The sequence below is a fragment of the Amblyomma mixtum genome, chromosome 1, assembly GCF_055824585.1.
Source record: "Amblyomma mixtum isolate Tamu chromosome 1, ASM5582458v1, whole genome shotgun sequence".
Taxonomy (NCBI): Eukaryota; Metazoa; Arthropoda; class Arachnida; order Ixodida; family Ixodidae; genus Amblyomma; species Amblyomma mixtum.
The window spans coordinates 302,563,961-302,585,725 of NC_143012.1; the positions used below are offsets into that span (position 1 = coordinate 302,563,961).

A 21,765-nucleotide genomic window follows, 5' to 3' on the forward strand; every position below is an offset into this window, starting at 1 on the left:
AGTGACCATTTACGCTACAGTCATTTAGCCATTTGGCGGGGGGCACGTAAAAATACGCGCCCGCGTGCAGCTGCTCTACAGAACCGGCGATCCCGCACGCGTGCACGCTTTCTCTTACTTCCTCTCTCTATTTTCTTTCCTTTTTTCTTCGTCGTTCGCTCTCGCTGCTCATCTTTCGCTCCGCTGCTGCTGCTGCTGCCGCCTCCGTGGCCAAGCGCGCTATTTACCTTTTCAATAAGTTGCCTAATGACGATCATCGAGACAACCCCTCGCCCTCCTCCCGGCGAGCTTTTTGAGCCCCGTGGGGTTGGCTCGTGGTCCTTAAATGAGCGCCGTGCCTGTCTGCTTGTGAGCGTGGATAGTATGCCGTGGCCCGCTTCTTCGTACTCACGTTCTCTCTCCCCTCCCTCCCCCATCGTGCAAAGCCGCCGGGCCCGATGTAGTGGCCTCGAGGGTCAAGTGTCTCGTCCGCCTCAGCGCCGGCGGCACTGCATCCCCCCCCCCCCCCCCCCCCCCTTCCACACACACCCTCTTGCCCCCTCGCGTTCGGTTTGCAGGACCACCCGTGAGTCGGAGCCCCGAGCGGCGCTTCCTTCTTGTTATTCTTGTGTTCTTCGCTGCTTTCTTCGATCTGGGAGAAGTGCGTCACGCGCTCTCGCCGAGCGGCCGAGGACGAGAATGGACTCGGGGGCCTCTCTGCCCGCGGCTGTGGCGCAGTGAAGGCGGCCGACATTGGCCCCGTGTTGGCTGCCGCTGCTCGGCCGGTCTCGAGTGGTGCGCGCTGCTGCCGCTGCTTCTTCTCCCGCTGCCGTTGCCGAAGATTGGGGACGTGGTGTTATTATTTTTCCGGGTGGTCCGTGGCCGACGTCGCTCTTCTCGTGCGCGATTGTTTTTGCTCGCCTCCCTGACGCCGCAGCCGGCCCCCCTCGCCCCATGCCTCTTCCGCCGCCCTGTCGGGCCCTGCCCTCCCTCGGAATAGAGTCGTACACTGCTCACTGAGGCAGAAGTGAAAAGCGAAAGAAGTGCGAGGCCGGACCGTTTTGTTTCTTGGGGCGCGGTCACTTTCCCGGGGTCACTTTCGAGAGGTCCTGTTCCGGGGTCTTCTTCGTTTCAGTGCGGGTCTCTGTGCACTTGTCTTCCTCCTCGGGTAATGGATCTCTCTGTCTGCCTTCTCGTGTGCGGCGGTTCTCGCAGTGTATGTGGGCTGCGCGTCCTGTGGCGGCGCATTGCTAGCTTTGTTTCTCGGTGCCTGTCGTGACAAACGGTTCCTGGCATCCGCTCCTACGAGGCGGAAGATGGACTTTCGCTTTTGGGCGTTCCCGCGGACGATGTGCGTCAGTCACTTATCACCTCCTCCTCCTCTGTGTTCCCTTCCTTTTCCGCCCGTCACGTGCGCTCTTGTTTTATCGCCACCTGCCTCCGCTTATTCTGGTGGAACCTTCGACTATGTATGAAAAACGGCTCGAAACGTCTCTGTTCCGCAGCGGCTAGTGGGCAGTGGCACAGCGTGACTGTAGGCGCGGCGACCTGATACCAAGCAGTTCCATCTGTGTAAAGAAACAAGCAAACCTGTCTGGATCTAAAGATAAAACAAGTGGCAGTGTAGGGTGTCTTGTTACATTATTTAGTTACTCGCTCATTTTGGGACTCAGGCACTAATATCCGTGATTACTTATTTATAATTGAACTTCACCTGATAGACATCGCGACTGCTCTGCTTGGCAACTTATCCAGATTCGCTGAAAGCGCGCCGCAACTTCCAAAAACAGGGAACCCGCTCATTAGCTTATCGTGTTTGCAATAAAAAGGTCGGCTAACTGTGCTGGTATTTTGCTTTTTTTTTTGCTTCGTTAGCCAGCCAGGCAGTTCCTTTGCCACCCTCGTTACTGACAATCCATCGAACTAAATTAGATAAATACTTCTTTTCCCGTCACAGGGCTTCGGCGTGATGGATTACTAGAGCACCGTACTCTGTCAGGGATGACAGGGCGGCGCTTTCACATGCGAGGACGCATCGGGCAAACGGCAAAGAAGGCGGCCGCTATCGACAGTGGTCTAGCATCGTCACAAACTGAGTTCTTGCCGTTCATTCTTGACAGGTATGCCTGCAGTTCTGTCGTTAATTCAAGGACTCTGGTCATATGAAATCCGGAATCGTCGTCGGCGTTGTGAGCGAAACATCCCCGCACAAGCAACCTGAGTGGGCCACCTTGGTCACATGACCTTATGGCGTCATCACAACCTGCCCACCGGGTTTGTGAGCAAGGTGTCCACCTTGGCAGTTCAATTAATTATGGGTCACGAGAGGTCGCACTAGCCCCACCGGTGACAGCACCTGCCATCGCAGGGCAGTGGCGCATCGCTTAACCGCTGCACCACTGCGCTGGGAGTTGTATATGAGGACTCCCAGCGATGTATGAATGTAAAATCGAAAATGACCAATTTCGCATATATGGGCATTAACCCATTAACGCTATCGCCTAAGTGTGCCTCCAATATTTTTTTTATCGTTTTCCGAGGTCTTACACGGCGCTTCCTCAAAATGGCTTCACCGCTGCACACCGCTACCTTGCTGGAAAGCTTAACTCGACGACTGTTTCGGGCTGTGCTAAGAGGTGTTGCGGGGCGATGCTCCGCTGCCGCTCTCTGGTGGGAATTTTATACGCGGCGTTCCTGTCGACGACGGCCTTCGCGGTGCGACGTGCGGCCTTGGCGCATAGCTGCTGCCGCCTTCGCCGCGTGTGCGCCCCCGTAGAGGAGCGCTCGGCTCGCTCGAAACCCGACACTCCGCGTGCCGGCGCTGGTCTGGTTCTGCCCGCCTGCTTGGCTGCCGGCTGGCTGGTTCGTTCCCCTCGGTGTGTGTGTGTGCTGCGGGCCAACACGTGAGCCGCTGCCGCCTCGGGGCATTCGCCGCGTTCGTGCCTCGGCCAAGTTAGCGTGCCCATACACACGGATGCGCCAAGTGTGCCGCCGCGGTCTTCGCGCGCTGGCATGCCGCTTTCGTCGAGTGAGGGAGGGCCGAGGGTAGCAAAGCCGCGCTCCATGCTGAACTCGGCGGGAAGAGGAGGGCGAAGACGGATTGGCGCTCTCCTCCTGACTAAACAACTACGCGCTTGGTTCTCCTTCAAGGAATCCCAAGTAGATTGGATAAAGAGAGAGTAAGACAGAAATGCCGCTTCTGGTGCTGGGAAGTTAAGCGTCGACCAGGGCCTGCGGGCAGCAGTGCGCGGTCGCTTATTTTGAGTCCGTAAAGTGCCCATTGTGGTTCAAATTTTAGTTCTGCTCTTCTTCAGCGTGTACGAGCGCAGGCAGAGCGTCCCCCCAGACGCCCCCAGAGTGTTTACCTAATGCATTCCAGAGCGAGGGCGAATCGGCCGCGAGGAGGACGCCAGCGCTGCTCCGCGTCGCGTGAGACCGAATCCAGAATCGACGTGTTTGCGTGTGGCCTCCTCGTGCACCGTGTTCAAACTTGCATACTTGGCTCGGCACCAAGCATCCTCTGTGTTTGTAATTGGGGTTTTACACAAGGCACGCGACATGGCACGTCGTAAATCAAAAAACCGCGCGGCCGTGCGTGTACCTGCGGCGGCATTGAGTAATGAAGTGCGGCGTGTGCGCATTTCATTTCACCCTCGCCCATACCGCCCTGGTTGCAGCCTGCTTACGGTGCGGCCAGCGAGCTTCGTTCGTCATCTTCCCGTCTGAAAACTCCCTGAGGTGGGCCTGTTTACCCGAGGCGGTCACGATGGCGGTACTCGGGATAGTCGCAGGCGTTTTTTTTTTTTTTCTTGTTTCGCTCTTTAGAGCACAGTGAGCATTAGAAAACAGCTTCCCGATAATTAACGCGAACCATGGCCGATGTACTGTCCGTGCCGTTTTGTGATGCGTTTTCTCGCCGAATGGATGTCGTACCACCTGAGCGCATGTAAGGGACGCTGCCAGCATTCCTCGGCACTATGTGGAGCGGCTGACTAGCCCTCACTCATATATATATATATTTTTTAATCCGCCCACTTACCCACACTCACGGCCAATCACATTCATGTCAACACACATTCACTCCCTATCACAAACGCTCACGTGCGCTCAAACCGCCGAGGTGGCTCAGTGGTTATGGTGCTCGGCTGCTAACCAGAGAGATGCGGTTTTGATCCCGGCCGCGGTGGTCGCATTTCGATGAAGACTAAATGCTAGAGACCCGTGTACTGTGCGATGTCAGCGCACGTTGAAGAACCCTATGCTCTCGGAGCCTTTCACTACGGCTTCCCACAGGCTGAGTCGCTTTGGAACGATTAAAAAAAAAAAAAAACCCTCACGTCCGCCCTCAAGGCGTGAGTGTGGGAATGTAGGCGCAGTGAGTGCAAGTGTGTCGGTTTATCGGCTTGCGCCTGCTACTTCCGCTGAGTGATAAAAAAAAAAGAGTGTTGTCCATCAGTTTGTGATACGCAGGACGGGAACTGTACTCCTCCTGGGACGTTCGTGACCCTCTAAGTTTGATGTTGAACATCATAGAATTCTGTATTTTCTTGCGTAAGAAACTTTTTTAAAATGAAACCGGACATAAGTAAGAGATAAAAAGATCACATCTTTGCCACTCATTCAAGGCAGAGAAGCCACAGCGGTGACGGATATAAGAGCGGGGCCTCCTCGCAGCTAGAGTACGCCCAAGTATGTGACGTTTCGGTGAGTGCCGACACTGCAGGTTGTGCGAGCTAAGTGTCTTCCCTGCATCCATCGAAAGAGGGCCCCGCAGAAGCACCTCTGAAGACCCATGGGTGTCGGTGTGTGGCGACGTCGCGGACTCCGTAGCAGCATCAGAGCTCGTTTATTTCCGCTGCCCCAGCTCAGGTGCTTCCAGCCGCGATAGCAGATGCCGGGGCAGCAAAAATTCTTTTACCTTTTTTTTTTTTTTTGATACCTCAAAGGCCCCTGGTATGGGGCATTACATGAGGGATGGGCATGACAGTTATACAATAATGGTCTTGATGGCGTTCTTAAAATGGATGGCGTTGATGTGATGCACGGCGTCCTGTGGTAGATCATTCCAGTCCCGGGATGACGTGACGAAAAAAGATCGAGAATGAGCGGTAGTTCTTGCGGTGGGGGCGTATAGACGGCCTTATGGTGGTTAATACGGCTTGAGAGGCGATAAGCGGGTGATATGACTGATTCTCCTAAAGATGAATGATAAAACATATGAAAGAGGCACAATCGAGAAATTTTTCGTCGCGTTTCAAGGCTGGGTAAGTTAGCTTTAGTTTTTAAGGCAGACACACTAGTGTAGTACGAATAGTCAGAATAAATGAAACGGATAGCTCGATTTTGTATTTTTTCTAAGGTTAAAGAGAGGTTAGACTGGTGAGGATCCCATATTGCCGAAGCATATTATAGTTTAGGACGGACAAAAGTTATGTATGCTAATGATTTGATGGATGGGGTGGCAAAACGTAGATTGCGCCGTATGAAACCAAGGGTACGATTAGCTTCGTTAGCGATGTTCGTGATATGAGATGACCATGTTAGGTTTTGCGTTACAGTAATACCCAGGTACTTACAGGAAGAGACGGACGATACTTCTGAACCGAAAAGAGTGTATTTAGAAGGAGTATGCATCTGCCGACGATGGAATGAGATTAAACATGTTTTGGAAATATTGAGAGACATTAACCAACGTTCGCACCAAGTTTGGATTCGGTTAAGATCTTGTTGAAGAATGCCAGCGTCAGTACTGTTAGTGATTGGGCGGTAAATTACACAATCGTCAGCAAATAAACGGATGGTAGAGGAAATACTGGAAGGAAGATCGTTAATATATATGAGGAAAAGCAATATTAAATGCAAATAAAGCCACTACTACTACTTCTGAGCGAGCACTTCGGATAGCAGCAGTCAGCGTCTGTATGTTGGCGCCACCGCGACCTCCCAGCCAGTACGAGAAGTCGCGGGCCTCCTTTTGATTCCGTCTTGAACGTTCAGAGAAGCCGTGTCGCTTATTCTGTGCGTGTCTTTACTGCGAGCGCCAGCGCCACCGTTACATTCTACAACATGATGCAACACGGTAATGCTGCAGGGTACGATTCTTCCGCCCGCCCCGTTGGGTTGGAAACAAATGTCCTGCCGCACGAGTCGTTATGGGCTTTTGCTTCGGTGCGTTCAGGAAGCTCGGGAAAAATAGCCGCCTAGCCTGTTCTAAAAACCCAGCTTACGAAAGAAGACCCCCAACCGCCTTGAACCGTGGTGATGCAGTTCGCTGGCCACAATGGGGACGACCGCCCGGGACCCACGGGGGGAACAAGATAGGCGCACACCGTCTTCTTGTTGCTACACCTGATCTCACGTCCCTCGCTCTGGAGCGGCTGCTGTGGTGGTGGAGTGGCGGAGTGCAAAGCATCACTCATACCACCCCTATGCAGTTCGAAACCGCCCGCGTCTCTTGCATATGCATGCTGGTCTGAAAAGAGGTGGAGAGGAGGTTGAGAGACCCCCCCGTCCGCAGTTTCGACATCAAAGTGTGACCCGTTCTTTCTGTGCGCGCGGCAGAGTTCACGCCTCTGCCTGCCTCCCCGCAGCATTCGCGGCGGGAAGCGATGCTCTCTTCCTCTCTCGAGAAGAAACAGCATGCATGCGCGCCGAGAGCGGTTTGGGGTGTGTGTCCCCGACCAGAGCAGGGCTTCTTCAATAAAGTTTCCCGGAACGAAACTCATTTGTCTGAGGGGGGGGGGGGGGGGACGGAGTGGAGGGGGGGGATGAAGTGGCTGCTTGCTGGCTGGAGAGGGGTGTCCCGGAGGCGTCAAAGTGGTGGGCCGCCCGCTCTGAGCGGTTCACTCCTTTTCCTCACACGTGAGCGGCGCGACTTGGAGTCCACCGCCGCCGCCACCCGCCGCGGCGCTGCCCGTGGTAATAAATGGCCTCGGCGCGTCGCCGGTGACAAGCGGCGTGCACCGCGCTGATACCGGGGCTCTTCTCCCGGAAGCGCGGCTTCCCCGTTGGGATCGCCCCTCTTTGTGTTCCTCGGCCGGCGGCTGCGGAGTACACCGTCTCATTCTTGCTTCTTTTCAGTGTGGCCCCTCTTTCCCCCTTCGCTTATCTCGCTGGCTGCCAGAGAAGACGAGTTGTCGCCGTTGTTCGTGCTGGTGATTCCCTACTTCTAACCCCACCTTCGTTTTGCTACAGGCTGTACGGTTTGCATAGCAGTGTTTGCGGTTTAGATGGGCGTGCACGGGGGAGTTCGTCTTTTGTTGGTCTCGGCCCTGCCCCCGCTCTCGTATCTTCTTGGGCGAGTTCTTTTGCGGGATAAGTGGTTTTAAATCACCGCTCTTTCTCTGTTCTTTCGCTCGGCGTTTCTTCCTTTGGTGCGTTCTGGAGATTATACTGGCGCTGATGGAACGGTTTGGGGGGTAGTTTGCCTAAACGGCCGTTTTGCCGGGATGCGCTGTTTTGGGAACGCGAAGTTCGTCACGGGCGAACTGTGGCCGACCGCAAGCAGCGCTTGCGGGGCCTCACCCTCATGCACTACTGCGAGAAGTGGGGTGGGAAACCTTAAGCCACCGAAGCAAAACCAACTGGTTAACGCCGGGGTGATGTAGAGGTAGAGGGTGCGTATGGACTACAGCGGTCCTCGCAAGGTCAGATAGATTTGGAGGCAGACGTAGCCGACTGCGTTGCGCGTTGACCTTGCTCTGTTAGACCCTTGCTCGCACTGGCGGCGGATCTCTGTGATTTCTCGCTTGTGGTTCGCGGCAGCACTGAGATGGCTTTTACTCTGTTCTTTTTGCAGACGCTGTAGCTTTCGGAATTGGATGCCTCCCGAGCCAGCGTGCGATGCTATCGGTAAGTCCATCGTACCTCGCTTCAATTGGCATTTTGTATCCGCATGTATATACTTGTGGTTGCCAGACGTTTTCGGGGCGCTCATTTGTCTGGCGTAAGGGCCAGATAGTGGAACCAATGGGAAAACGGCACACGGTGATGTCATCGAACTGCTGTGACGTGTGGCGTAGTGATTACCCGTAGCGTTGGCTCAGTTCAGCAGATTAATAAGCTGTTAGTTCGGCTTGTGATTTTGCCCCAGAGGAGCTAGGTAATTAAGAAAGTAAGCCTCTCGCATATATATATATATATATATATATATAGAGAGAGAGAGAGAGAGAGACGAGAATGCCCATCTCTTCTCACTATACTTGCTGCAATCAATTGGCGTCGTCGTCTTCCTGAGCGCACCGTTCTGTTCCCAGTCTGTAGGAAGCAAAACATAATCACGGCCAATCGGCCAGTAATATTGGCCAATCACGGGTCAACTTCACAGGGCTATTCGCTCGCATGGTCGGCTGGCGATTGAGCGGCGCCGCGACTTTCGTCGTTAAGCAGCTGACGCCCGAGAACTCTGCTTCTCATTGGACGGCGCTGCGGCCCTGCCTTCCACAGCGCTGAACGCATTTCGATGGGATCACCGTGAATACCGATCCCATTCATTCCCGGATCGTGGCGCCGCGTTGCGTTTCATGTTCCATTGGCGAGGCACCCAGCCGCCGGCGCGTTGCGTTTGTCGGTCGACCCCCGCGCTGCGCTCCGGGTCTCGACCTTTTCCTTCGCTTCATCTTCCTTCTCCCCGGAAAAAAAGTTCCTCGTTGTGAGGGAAACCGGGCGCGGCGCCGCACGGAGTCGGGGACATCCGGCCGAAGCACCATCCGAGAAGGAAACGGTTCGCGCGCGCGCGCGCGCATGTGTGTGTATGTGTATTATCCGCGCGAGATGCCTGCTCAGCCCGAGGCGCGACGGACAACGAACTGCCGTTGTTCGGTCCGCGAGCAGCGCGAGAGGCGGCTTTTTGGCAGCGGCTCGCCGTTGTCCGCAGAGTCGTGCCCGAATTAGGCTCCATCCTGTCGGCGACTGTGGCTCTGCCCTGGGGCTTGGTTGTGTATACTCGTGCGTGCGCCATGTCCTTGTAGTTTCGTGCAGCGCAGTGTAAGGCCATCGAGAGCGTGCCGAGAGACGCCTGGTTTGCGCTACGCGCGATAAAAGAGCTGCGCGTTAAAGCGGCCGCGGCAGCCAGCGTGTTTCGGAAAGGTTGGCTGGCCGTATTCTAGGCGAACGTGCGTAGGCAGGCTTTGGAGATGTAGTAGTAGTAGTAGTAGTAGTGGGGGAGGGGGGGGGGGGGGGGGGGAGAGGGCTGTCGTGGTAGTAGTGACAGTAGCGGTAGCAGTAGTAGAAATGGAGTGCTCATAATGAGCTTATGTAGTATGGTCGTACTGGTCCAGCCTGGTCGTTTCTACGTGCATTCACAGCTGCGCGCTCTCCGTCAAGCGCTTTGTAGGCGGGCCGATCGGCTGCGATTAAAAGCCTTCCGGTAATGAGTCCGACCGGCTCTCCAGCTGTGCAGAAACAGTATTAAGGCGGAAGCCTTTAATGCCTCATCGTTGTAAGCAGGAGTTGTCGACAGAAATGTCACGCTTTTCAATTGGTCGAAACGGTCGGGACGTCACAGTGCGCGAATTTCAAACGGGGCCATTTGTACATTGGCTAGTAACCATCAGGCGCAGCGGTCAGGCATAGAAGGTGAATGAAATTTATAATAGCATGAGGGTACATGCATGCTCAATCAACTATAGAATAGCATGTGACTGGCAGCGAGCCAATGCAGAAAAAAATAATAATAAGCGAATCCGCGTTTCGCAAACTTCTGTCCATGACTGGACATAACGCTTGTCCGTCGAATACGGAGCGTCTCTCTGCAGAGAACGATGCGACTGAGAAGAGAAATGCGTCGAAAAGCTGGGATGTGTGGCCAGGACTCTGAGGTGTCCGATGCTTGTGCTACAGCCACCATACTTGTGTTCTTCGCAGTTGGGATTGGGCGCGCCGCGATGGGCCACTCCAGGTTTCGTCCTTCTACATGTATGCGAGTGTTCCATAACGAGAGGAGCATGAAGCCGAAAGTGCGCGCGAGGCGAGGAGTGAATGCCCCCTTGCCTGTCCCGGGAGCTTTTTGCACGCCTGTCCCGCGCGCTCACGTGAGCGTTTGACGGCGCCATAAGGAGTGCGTACAGAGCGTCGGCTTCTTTCCTCCGAAGCCGTTGTTTTGCAACGCCGGCTTTGTGTCCCCCCCCCCCCCTCCCTCCCTGTGCTTCGTGCGCGCGCACCCGCCCTGGAGGCCAGCACTCCGGTCTCGTGAGAGTCTTACGGACTGGTGGGGTTTGCGCAACTGGCGCTTCGCTTGTCTGCCGCCGTTCCGGAGACAAAGGCGCATCCAGTTCGGCGAACGTGCGATCTGCATCGACTAGGCGCCGCGGGTCACGTCCGTCCGAGCCGGGAGACGCTCTGGGTGTTGACCCAGGGGGCCGGCTGCGGGCGCCTCCGTGTCGGTATATGCGTATATATAGCTCGTTTCGGAGTCTGCTGTCGCTGTTCGACACGAAGTTCACTGGCCGTACGCATGTGCGCCTGAACGTGGTGCGCATGCGCTCTCCTTTATGGAAGGTTGCCGGGAACGAATACGTCGTGAGGAGGAGCCTGGACGTTCGTCCCGGATGCTGACGACATGGGCATTAGACTCAAAAATACCCCGAGAGAGAGAGAGAGAGAGAGAGAGATAAAAGGGGCATATACTGGGTGTTTCATCTAAAGTGTTCTACAATGTTTAAAAGTAAGCTTTTTGAGTTAGAAGAGCCATAACTTTTTTTTTTTTTGCCGTTGTATTGTCGGCGGTGTAACGCATCAGAATGCAGCTAAGACGAGCGAACTGGTACTCTATTTAACTAATATTGAGTAGTTAACTTTCTAATGCGTAACGATTACTTGCTTCATGCGTGGCGTGTACAGAAAGGGTTTATACTTGAGACAAGTGCCCCCGGTAGTTTTTTCAACTGTTACAGTTAGTAACCTTATTTATTGAGAGGGGTGTGGCCCATATTTATGTCGAAAAGTACATCCCCTTGGTATTACGTAGCGGTTTCGTGTTGCCGGAGACCGCGTCCCGCGCTCCACAGAGGTCGCGCACCAGTCTTTCTTTTGTGTCGCCGCGTGAAGCCGTTCATCGTGACGAGAGGCGATCGCCATTGAAGACGAGGATGCGGCCGAAAACGTTATGCGGAGGCGGTGCCGGTGGCTGTGCGGTTTGGTGCCGCAAGTCGTGGGCGCATACACACACACACGCGCCGAGCGGCGAAGACGGGTCGCCCGGCGCCGAAAGCGGCGACGGCGCGCGGAGGGGCGCGGGAGAAGGGGTCGGCGAGCCATTTGTCGGCGTTTCGACACGCTCGTCGCGCTCTCCACGGGGCGGCTGGCGCGGCCGGCGCCGGGCTAACGCCGGGCGAGCCGCCCAGCGCTGCTCGGCGGCGGCACCACCGACTGCCAAAAGCCATCGCGGAAACCGGCGGAGGAGTTTGTTGTCTGCCGCGCCACCCTGTCGCCGCGCGGCACAGCGGCCAGCAATCATTCGTTTCGGGGTGCCGAAAAAGCCGCCTCTGGTCCTCGCCGCCGCCGCCGCGCGTTGTTCTTGTTGCGCCATCTGCCCTGACGGTTTTGTTTAGGTGGAAGCGGTGCAAGTTTTTTTTTTTTTTTTACGTTGAGTGGGTGTCTGTATGTGTGTACAACGATTACGCCCTGCATGGGTCCGTCGAAGAAAAAGGGCCTTTCGCAAATGCGTGCCGCCTTGTTTGACGACAGGTGCCTTTTTCCGGATGACGTATGGCCGTTGTAGGAGCTGCCGTAAGAGCGTGTTGAATATTGTTCCGAGTGGCTGACAGAGACGTGTCAGGTACTGCGCCCTCGCGGAACATCGCCGAATATCGGAATGGCGGTCTAGGCGTGACATTTGCGGCATATAGTGCCAGCGGATATGATCGTTGTGTAATTTTTTCACCGCCCTTGCCTACGTTGACGTTTGGCGCCGTGTCGTGATTTAGCGACTGGGAGATTTCTGCTTGTTCGTGTCCTTTTTCGTCAACGCTTTGCCGCGACCTCATCAGTCATCGCGACGAAAATTTCCCGTGGTGCACCGGGCGCTTGAGGACGTCGGCTTACAGGAGTCGTGGTTGGCTTGCGTGTGTGGGTGCAGCGAGTGTACACAGCGCGTAAGCACGCAAGGAAATACACGCGACGTCCAACTAACGCCGTGTTCGTAGTGCGTTGCCCTACAGGTTGCAAGTGGTCGCTGTCGCTCTTGCCGACGTTCGACGTTCTTTAGCTATACGTAAAGAATTGTTACCGCTTCACGTCGTCTCTCTCAACCCTCCTCCACAAAACAGAGTGGCAGGGTACTGCACGCCGTCTAAAATAATCTCTGCTCTTAAAACATCAGATAGCTTTCTCTTTCTCTCGGCCTTGCTCATATGCCATTTGTTCTGCCCCTTTACAGCACCTGTTATCGTCGATCTATCCTGAGCGCGCGACACGCAGCATACGGACTACCGAGTTGCTTTTCTCGGTTGTCGAAAAATCGAAGTCCAACGAAGGTTTGGCTGTAGCGACGACAGTCAGTGTATAGTCGCTCTCCATCTCTCCATGTCAGCGCGCGTATACCGGCTAATCGCTGTGATTAATCGCTTCTCCCGCTGACGCTCGCCCATTCGCTTGCGTTAGAATTCGTGTCCGCGGGACGTTGTGGACTCCCAATTTAGATATACGTCTCCCCGGAGGCCGGCGCTTTCTGCCGCGCCTTAATTGAGACGATGGCGACCTCCCACGACCGGTGGCCTCTGAGAGATAAACGGGAGCGGCAGCGACATCAGCAGCAGTTTTGTGAGGAGAAGATGGAGGGCCGAAATGAGTATTCACAGATAACCGATGTCTGTGCGAGAGTTTGTCTGTTCCTGCGTGGGACGAAGACTGCGACCTTGGGTTTTCTTGCGATGGGTGTGGGGTCAGGATAGGGACGTCTTCGGGATGTTCCGTCCGCCGACAGGCTTATACTAATCCTGTCGGGCGCCGAAAATGAAGCGATACGGGGGTCCGGTGTATTCGCCACCCTTTGTATTTTGTGTGTGTTTAGTACACGCGGGCTGGCCGCCAACAGACTGTCGTGCGAGCTGCGAAGCTGCAGCTTATGTAGATGCGAGCGAGGATCTCCCCTCCGTCAGGAGATACGGGCTCCTTATCGGCACCGGGAATGATTGATGCGTTCCTGGCTATCGGAGAGCCCCGGATGTCGAGCGGCGACAGCGGCGGATTAATCAGCTCGTAGGCGCGCTTGGTCCGTCCTGTGGGGGATACTTTTCGGCTCTGCGTTCGAGCCTGTCGTGCGTATAGACTGCATGCAGTACACGCTTACGGTTGAGAGCGAGTCTTGTAGGTGTATAGTTGTGGATGTGCTTCACTTGCGGCAGTGACAGTCATGGTTCTCGGTGACTCTCCAGATCGTGGAAATTCCATCCAAAGCATGAGTGGAGCATAAGAGCCGGCGATACCTATTGGCACTGAGGACGGGCAAGAGCCTGCTCGCATTGACGGTGCGCCGCAATGTTGAGACGAGGACGCATTCTTTTAACCATTCGCGTCCTTGGCTTAGTCAGCCTTGTCATGCTATCAGCTGCTCTGGGATGTGCCTGTCATCGCAATGAGTGACACGCATGGAGTAAAATCTTGCGCAGAAGTCTTCTTTTGCGCACGCAATGCGCAGTTAGCGCGAGGGGAAAAGAAGCAAATCCAACAAACCAAGCAAGACGCTTGCACGAGCGTGTCTATTAAAACGACACGAGATTCACTTTATGGAAGCCGCAAGCCAGTTCGACAGAACCGTGCCGTTATATCATAAGATGTCGCGCGAACATTGCTGCTTCCTTTGACGTATAAATAAATGTAGATTCCTAGAAGAAGAAAGGTGGATGGGTTCTTGGCTTTGAAGTATGCTGCGCTAATGGGAGGAAGAAGAAGAAGCGCGAAGCAAGTCACCCTCCGCTCGAGAGCGAGCGAGGCGCGCGCGCGTTCGTGTTACCTTACGGGCGATTGCCCGATTAATGGGGCTATTCACTTCGCACCAGGCGCGCTGGCGACCTGCCCATCTCTCGCTGCTCCGCCGACTGCGCTCGTTCTGCGTAAATTGTCGTTGAACGGAACCCTTTGTGTCTCCGCACCGCTCGTGCGTGTCTGTCTGATTACCGCCCCCCGTCCTTTCCCTCTTCTATTTGTGCATACATCGCCTGATCATTGTTTGGGCGTTCGTTCGCGAAGGCAGCTTTGTTCTTTTTTTCTTTTTTTTTCTTTTGTGCTTGTGCGCGCACGTGGACGAGTCGCGTGAACGCGCTCTACAGCAGTCGGCGTCCATTAACGCCCCGCCTGACTGGGGCAGCGAAGATTGGGCGAAATCACCGGCCATGTCGCTATACAGTGGGCGAAAGTGTACTGATTTTATGGTGAAGCGCTTTCGGGGGCAGTCGATTAGCAGGAGGCCGAATTTGAATTAACCGTGTCGTGTTTACATTGGCTGGAATTAACTGGCGAGAATATCGGGCATCATAGGCGGAATAAATGGCGAAAAAAAAAAGGACAAGCAAAAAAAAAAAAGAGCGTCGTCATCACAATGCTATCTCTCCTATTTGTGATGCTTCCTGATTAGTTTTGACCGTGGTTTTTGTACCTGTGCTCCGCCACCCGAGACGATTTTGACGTTATTTTCCTTTCAGCCATTTTTCTTTACCGCCCCGGCACGGTACTCTTGCTGTACGCAAAGTGAAGATTTCGAAATGTCCATTCTCGTCCTTCTCTTGCGCGGTCCTCTTCTGAACTCCGCCCCTCCCATTCGCTTCACAAATAACGCGCCCGGCTCTCGCTCTCTGGCGCGCGCTCGAGAGTGAGCGCGAGTGCCGAATTTGTTCTGGCGCTAATCGGGGTATGTCACGCGATCGCCTCCCACACCACCCCTTGCGCGTGAGAGCTGCGAGGCTATTCCAGGCCTGTCGTCGCCTCGCGCGGCCGGAGGAGCCAGTTTGTCTTGTCAACACACTTCTCCCCGCCGCCTATGTAGTCGCTGCTAAGCCGAAAGTCGTCGATTTCTCTAGCACCCGCTCCCTTTCCCGCATCTCGTCGCTGTTCCTATCGCTTTGGAGGAGGGACTCAGCCGCGCTTCGCGTGCGTGCAGACGTACTTACATACCGACCGCAAGCAAGCGCGCTCGGCGTGGGAGGACAGATTTCCCCGCCGCTGCTTGCCTCTCCGAATCACCCGAAGCTTCACTTCTCTGTCCGTCTGGGATCGCCGCAATCCGAAAGAAAGCGGGGGCTGCTCGCTCGCGTCCCCCACTTTTTGATAGGTGTTTGGCCCGGCCCCCACCATCGCTCTTCAGCGCGACGTGGCATTTCTCCCTTGCAGCGGCTCTTTACACCCGACGATCGCTCTGTAGGCGATTTCGTGCTTCGCGAGGTGTCTAGGCGCGTTTTTCCTTTCTCCGTTTCTTTTTTCTTTTCTTATTTAGCACGAAGCAAACGCGGCCGAAGCAGTATAGCCGTTTGAGACGGTACGAATCCGTCTCGCGGATCTACGTGGCGTGGTATCCGTTCACGGGAATATGGATCGTCCCTCAATGTGGACAAGTCGCGTGACTCTCTCGAGCTGTACTTGGTTGTTTGATGTAAAAAAAAAACAATAAAAAACGGTGTAGGCGTGTGACCGGCGCCGCCAGAGAGCCTCTTGGTTCGCATAGATCTATTATTCGAGAGTTTCTGGGGCCGCGTCTATTCGGCTCGGTGCTGGCGCAAAACCTTCTGCGGAGCCAGTGTAAAGTTGAAGGAGATGCGGGCGTCGATGGGAAATCTATATATTTTTCGGCGTCGGCCCTGTGGCCTACATTGGCTGAGATTGATCTTGTACGAGCGTTGCTGGCTCGCTCGCTCGTTCGTTTGTTCGTTCGGGGATCGGTGCCCTCTCGAGCCAGCTTCGATTAGCCTTTGGAAACCTCCGCTGATCGATAGCGACCCGTGCTCGACTATGCTTGCTCGCTAGCCGCCGAATGTGGCGCGGCCGATAAGATCCCGCGGTCGCATATTACAGCGGCGAACTGCTGTTCCTCCACGGTGCGATGTGTATTGCATTGCGCGCATACATATGGAACCGATCAGGGACAAGCGCGTTCGTGTACACTTGCTGCGGTGTGTGTCATCTCGGATTCGTCTCGTAACGCAGCCGTCTTGGTGCTCCTTCTTTCTTATCTTGTACGTCGCACGGTCTGAACTTCGTCTCCGATTAGGCTTTTGGATCCCTTCTCCGAGAGCGCTGTGCTCGGTTACCGAGTTGAGGAGTGTACAGTATTGCACGTGGGGTTTGTTGGAGGACATGTTGCAGAAGGGCTTAAGTGTCCTGCGGCGCAGGCCTCTTGGTAGGGCAATACCAACGCCGTGTTTGGGGAGTAGAGGAGCCTTCTCACGACCTTTCTCACCCCGTAGCCGCGGCTTCTTCGGTCATGGAAAACCGCGGGCTGGTGGTAGAGTGCGCGGCCTAGCTGCGCTGAGGAGGCTTAAGTACACGAGGTCGACGCGCCTGGCTTCACTGCACGGAATTGTATGAATAGACCGAAATGATTAAAAGGGTTATTCACTCACTGAGCGTGCTGCTTGTAGGCATAATAATACCTGCAGTCCTTTCGTAGCACGAGTCTACGGCCTAAAATTTGGAGCAACTGTCTGTTGCCCTTTCGCCGCGGTGGATGCCGACAGCTCCATTCCTTTATTTCCTACCTGTACGGGTCGTACAGACTTGCTACGCATTTTCGCTATTGGTGGACTGGGGCGTAGCTGTCAAAGTCGAAGTGCAAGTAGGGGAGTATGTGTGTGTATGTAGGGAGGGGGGTGGGGGCAGTTCTTGCGGCCTCAACATGAGCCATAATTGGCTACGTCTACCTGTACTACCACTTTAATAGTGTTCGCGCACACTTCGTGACATTGTTCTCTTTAACAGTCCTGTTCAGTTAGCACACGGGACTCTCTCTCGGTTGCGCGTATAGTGAGTGAGTTGGTGGCACACTCCGTTAACTTGACTGACGCAAGGCAAGCACAAGCGCACTACGCTGATAAGTTACAAACTGGCAGCCAGATTATGAAACGCACCTCTCTCTTTCCCTTCCACTCTCTCTCTGCCTCTCTCTTCATCTCTCTGCAAGTCCGCTCCCTCTCTGAGGATGATGCTCACGTGGGTGGAAAGTCGCTCTTTCAAATCTCGGTCGTCGTGTGTGTGTGTGTGTGTGTGGGGGGGGGGGGGGGGGGGGGGGGGGCGTCTCACTTGGTTCATTTTCTCGGCTCGCCGCTGTGTGACGCGGCGGTCGTCTTGGTCGTCGTCGCCACGGTCGACGGCGGCGTGATGAATGGGTTCGTTGTCCCACATTTGCCTGTGCAGCCTGCGTGATGCCGCCGCGGCCTGTCGCGTGCGCGGGCTTTATGGAGCGCAGGCCCATTCTTTGTTGGAGGCTGTTGCTTTCCTTCGCTTCTTTCTCTTCTGTGCGTGTGGGGCCCGCATCGACTAGTGATAAAGGCGCTTGTTATTCACGCTGGTCGGCTTTATCGTGACAACTATGTACCGCGGTACTGTTTCCCACGCCCTCGGTTTCCTGGCCATCTCTACTCTCTGTCTCTTTAGCTCACGAGGAGAGAGGGATAGGCAGGCAAAAAAAAAAAAAGAACAACACCAGCCAATCGTGTTTGAAACCTGTGAAAGAATAGGGGAAGAAGTTATGGTTTTTGAGCAGCAGAAATGACACTGTGTCTGTCTCACTCCTCGGTGGACACCTCGGCTACACCGTAGGGAAAACAGGGAAAGAAGAAAGCGAGAAAGAAGCGACGTAGTGCAGGGGTCTGGAATAATTGAGGCCACCTGGGGATCTTTAGCGTGCACTGACATCTCACAGCGTACAGGCGCCTTTTGCGTTTCGCCTACATCGATACGCGGCCAGGTTCGAACCCGCGAACACCCCAGCTGAGTAAGTATACCGAGCGCTCTAACCGCTATGTGTCACAGCGGCAGGTAATAGAAGCTGGAACCCACTTGAGTAATCGAGTTGTTAGCACAGTTGACACGAATTAAAAGACTATGTAGCGAACGAGCCAACTCCTCTTGTGGTATACATTGATCATACATTGGGGTATACATTGTGGTGCCCTAAGGCAGGCAGGGACGCGTACTTGTCCGAGAGCCAGCTAAATTTATTTTGCGTGGCGAGTACACAAAACGAAAGAGACAAAGCTGCAGCCATGTTCGTGGCTGCCGGATGAGCCTGTTTCAGGAATATATGTGCATGCCTTTATTCTCCTCACACAACCCCCTCCTCGCGTTGATATAAGCGCTGCCGAGTTGGAGTTGCTACTTCGCCCCTGGTCTTCGTTCAGGCGACCACGATTTTTTCATGGACGGATGGTTGAATGGATGGATGGACACTGCGCAAGGATGCGGACGTTGAATGCACTCATGCAATAAAAATAGAACTTGGCGGCGACGGTACTGATGCCGCGCACTCTGCAGTCGTCAGTCGAATTACCGCGGCACTTGGCAGCGCTGTGATTAAGCACGACGCAGAGCGTTCTAGATAAAAAAAAAGTGGGCGTATTGCCGAAAAGAAAGAGCGCTATATGTGGAGATCAGGCGCCGACGTATACTTATTTCGTATGCCAGATGACGAGACTGTATACACATCTACACTTGTCTGTTCCTTTTTTTACATCGTGTGCGTAGCTATCGTTATATATCGCCTTCCTCAACCGGGAAATGGCTCTTTTGAAATGCCGTTGAGCTGCGAGTTTAAAGGGGAAATGTGTCAGACGCGTGTTACTTGTACGCCTTGCGTACATTTTTCCGGTATCCGCGATTTTCGGTTCGAAACATCATTCTGCTTTTCACCCGGCTCTCCACACCACCAGGCCGCGCTTACGGTCGCAGCCGCATAGCCTTCCTCTTGGCCAGGCGCGAAACCAGAGGCGTCAGCGTTCAGCGGAGCGAATAATTTACGCGGCGATTCGAGGAACAGGGCCGGATGAACTCCCAAACTGCCGCCAGCGGCGGTGGATTGCACCTCCAGGCACGCCCCTTTTGCCTCCTTTCCGCGGCACTTCAGTGGCATTTTTGCGCAAAAGGTGTCGCTTGCATGTGCACCGCGCGCGCAGCTTTAATACGCGCTGGTTTCTTGGAGAAGTTTGTCGGACGGTGCCGCGACGCTCACTGCCAAAGTACTGACATGTGTGTATACTTTACGATCGGGTGACTCTGCTCCTTGCGCATGCATATATATGCCGAGCGAGGCAGTGTACTGAGAATATAGCACGAATTTGGATGCAGCGCTGCGGAAGCCCGAAGTCTGAGAAGGCGACCATGTGCTCTCCCGCTCTTCAGTGTTAACGGCAGTCCCTTAGGATGCACTCGCTTATGCCGCCTGGTGTGCAAGGGCACACGCGTACTCATTGAACTTCTGAGAGTATATATCGGGATCAATTTTCACAGGGGCCCATGCTCTGGAAGTCGACGGCGTTAGTTACATCGAATTTATACAACATTGGAATATGTACCTGAACCAAATGTGTTGCATTCACAGTGCTGCATGCAATTAATGAAGATGCGTTTTTTTCTGTACTGTAACCGCCCTGCTGTAACGCCTTCAGACGCTGCGGTGTAATGTCTGGGTAAAAAAAGAATTATACTCACAGAGCTCCCCCGTCTCTGCCATCTCTCTCTCTCTCTTTTTCACCGTGCATAAATTCCAGCCATATTCTGACACTTATCATTCACCTTAGGAAAAGCTTGGGTGGCTTGTGTGCGTCTGTGTGTGTATGTGTGCCCACAGACGTAGCTCCTTCTTCCACGCTTTTGTGCGTTTATCTGCACTGCAGTGAATGTACTGGCATGCCAAGGTCGTGAACTTTGATGACCAAAGGGTTGATACTGATCCGAGATGTCGGGTGCTTGCATGCCACTCGCTGTTTGTAAACACGCGGTCAGTGAACCCGCTTTCGTTAGTGCGTGGTTCGAGGAGCCACAGCGGCTGTCATCGCCGGCTCCTGTCGTTGCTTTTAGCTCTGAGTCGAGTTTCCTGTAAGTTGCCGGGACCCTCTGCATGGCATCCCACGCTTGTTTTAGTTTTCCCGTCGTCGTCAGCTGCGCGTGCCGGGTCAACGCGCATGTGACGCGTTGCGTTTTTGCTTCGGAGGCCGGTGAGCGCCGTGCGTCGTGGTTACAGTCATCATTCACGGTTACGGTCTTTTGGTGCTGGTGGAAAATGTAAACGAAAAGAGAACCGCGGGGAACAACGGATGACGCGTGTTTCTGAAGACTGCGGAGTCACACAGTGCATGCGTTCACGCACCGTTGAACACTTACGTGGGAGGCCTGTGTTTAGCAGTCGGCCTTCGCGACGCCCTGTCTTCTCGGGCAGCGTTGAGAACGTGAACTTGATGCCTAAGCGGCGTCATGTGACCTCTCGACGTCCGCGACCCCATGTGACTCACCCCGAAAGCAGTAGTGCTGTGCCTGAGCTGACGTATCTCAGCGGAGAAAATCAGAACAGTTGTAAGGTTCTTCTTGGGGGACTGAATGATACATACTCCATCTATGAAGAACCATGAGGGGACACAGGACAACGCTGGATCTGGCGTTTTCCTGTTTCCTCCTTTAGCTTGTGTTTTTATGATGTTAGTATGTGTGAAAGGGGTCACAAGCGAGCGTTACCAACCACAAGAGGTTGATTTAAATTTTGTGACGGTGGAACGAATCGCTGACCGGTCAACGCAGCGGTTTGATCCAAGACCCCGTTCCCAAGCACTACAGCCCAGAAAAGCCGAGAAACAGTCCGTGGGAAATCGCGAACCCATTAGAAAACCGGTTGGTGCCTGGCGGCACCGGGGATCGAACCCAGCGTCACCCGAATGCGAAGCGGACGCTCTACCACAGGGCCACCGCTTCGGTTCAGTCGCCGGACTATTCATGACGTGTATAAAGTAGCCCCGCATCGCTGCTCTTGGTTCATATTATTGTTCACATTTCTATAACGTTCACACCTACGGCGGCGAAGAAGGCTTTCGGCTGATACTATGGTGTTTGCCACATACAGCCTCGTACCTTTTGTGGGTCGGTAACGACAAACCAGTACGATTAGTCCTTTGTGCACCGTGTAGAGGCCGTACAGGCCGTAATCATTGTATATAGACACCTGACTGCATTGTGTACACCACCGTGCACTCTCTACGTGTGATTGATCCGCTCAGGTTCCATTCATGGAGCCCTGTTTCATCTCTGCGCAGCCTTTCTGCTCCGTTTCGCGCCGCACGATACACGTACGTGGTGCACGCAGCCACCGGCCGGCCGATCTGGGAGCTCCGTCAGTGGCAGGAGCCGCATCGCGTCGGCGTAATAGCGCGAGGCACCTCCCCCCTATCTCGCGTGAGCGGTTGCGCGTAACCTGGATTCTTCCCCGAGCGGCGCGTCGCTGTGTGCGCGCTGCGTTGCCTCCATTCAAGGCGCACGCCCCCGTCTGCGCCGCTAAAGAGCCCCCTGCGTGCCGTGCGGCGGCACCTTATCGTCGTCGAGTATGGTGGCCGACCTCGCCGACCTGCCGTTCTCGTCTCCTTCTTGAAGTCCGTCCCGCGCGTCAACGACACGACCTGCTGTCGGTTGGCCACGCGACTCGTGGTCTACGCCTTCTTTCTTTCTTTCTTTCTTGCTTTCTTTCTTTCTTTCTTTCTTTCTTTCTTTCTTTCTTTCTTTCTTTCTTTCTTTCTTTCTTTCTTTCTTTCTTTCTTTCTTTCTTTCTTTCTTTCTTTCTTTCTTTCCTTCCTTCTTTCCTTCTTTCTTTCTTTCTTTCTT

The 21,765-nt window shown here is 54.4% G+C and overlaps 1 protein-coding gene across 3 annotated transcripts in view; it reads left to right on the top strand.

Annotated features, from left to right (window-relative positions):
* Positions 1-21,765, top strand: part of cv-c (RhoGTPase activating protein) — a 436,691-nt gene that overhangs the window by 83,458 nt on the left and 331,468 nt on the right. Inside the window, exons 1-2 of one of the 3 annotated variants that reach the window (XM_089566645.1) lie at positions 7,114-7,133; positions 7,778-7,830. The exons of 1 other annotated variant lie outside the window; for it this stretch is intronic. The gene's annotated coding sequence lies outside the window, so the exon portion shown is untranslated. Of the gene's footprint in view, positions 1-7,113; positions 7,134-7,777; positions 7,831-21,765 lie in introns of those variants that run through there. One more of the 3 variants, XM_089566644.1, reaches the window with a different exon arrangement.